Genomic DNA, 1358 nt, shown 5'->3' with positions numbered 1-1358 from the left:
CTCTAGCTACGCTAGTACCTTCTATTAATTTAGTAGTAGTTCACATATATGTACTTATGCAGGTAAGGTGCCAGTAAATCCAAAGAAGTATTCAACACGCTTGAAAAACTTTGAAAATATAATACAATACAATATAGTATTGGTTTTAAATTTTGGCACAAGGCCCGCAATCTTTTGGGCGAGGTGGGGCTAAATTGATTAAATATATCCAGTGCTCAACTAGTACTTATTTTATCGAACCACGAAAGGATGAAAGGCAAGTCAACCTCAGCGAAATTTGAACTCAGAACATAAAAACGGACGAAATGCTGCTAAGCATTTTGCCCGACATGCTAACGGTTCTGCCTGCTCGCTGCCTTAAATTAATGTTTAATATTGGTTTCAAATTTTGGTACAAGCCCAGCAATTTCGGGAGAGGAGTAAGTCGATTAAATCGACGTCAGTGTCCAACTGGTATTTATTTTATCGACCCTGAAAAGATGAAAGGTAAAGTCAACCCCGGAAACTCGGAACGTAAAGTCGAATGAAATGCTGCAAAGCAATTTTTCCGGTGCGGTGACAATTCTACCCGCTCGCTGCCTTAATTAATGTTGTATATTGACTTCTGTCATAGCTTGTCTGAAAAACGAGAGCCTCTATGATACGACTGACCAGCCTGAGGCCCGCGGGCCGCATTTAGTTCGCAGACTTTTATCTTGCGGCCCGCTTGATGCTTTCTTGAAATGGGTTTATTTAAACAAACGTTTTAAAATTTTTATCAAAAGTTGAAGATTGTAATGAAATGTAAAAAAGAAAGATACTACTGTTTATGCAACGATAATATTTCATGTTGAACCAACGATCATTCATTCATTATCATAATAAAAGCATGAGAATTAGTGCATAAAGTATACAATTAGTGCATAAAGTATACAAAAAACTTTCTGTAATAAAACTGGGCCCGCAATGTAATTCGAGTTGACCAGGCCTGCTCTATGATGTCACTGAATCTGTTAGCAATAACAGCTAAATTTCTTTCGAATCATACCCTGCCGTCTTAAAAATGAGACATGTATCCAAGATAATGCAGTACAAAGTAAATCGCATTTTATTTTTTAAAAATTGTTTTAAACAAGTTGGTCATCGGTGTAATATTTTTGGTCATATATTTGCTGGATGAAGGTCGGTGTAATCCGACACAGCGTGCGAGCAGAAAAGGATATTTCAGCGGATACAATTCCGAGATTTACGAATTGTTTGTTGCACGGTTTGTGGATAGTGAGGTACAGTGACGTTGAATAGAAGGGGAGGTGTGTGGTGTTGAACTATTTAACCGGAAGTTTTGCAGAACAGTACAAGAGCTCGAAGTGAGATATATA

The sequence above is a fragment of the Octopus bimaculoides genome, chromosome 3 (genome assembly GCF_001194135.2).
Source record: "Octopus bimaculoides isolate UCB-OBI-ISO-001 chromosome 3, ASM119413v2, whole genome shotgun sequence".
In the NCBI taxonomy this organism is placed as follows: Eukaryota; Metazoa; Mollusca; class Cephalopoda; order Octopoda; family Octopodidae; genus Octopus; species Octopus bimaculoides.
Note: the sequence above shows the minus strand (reverse complement) of the source record.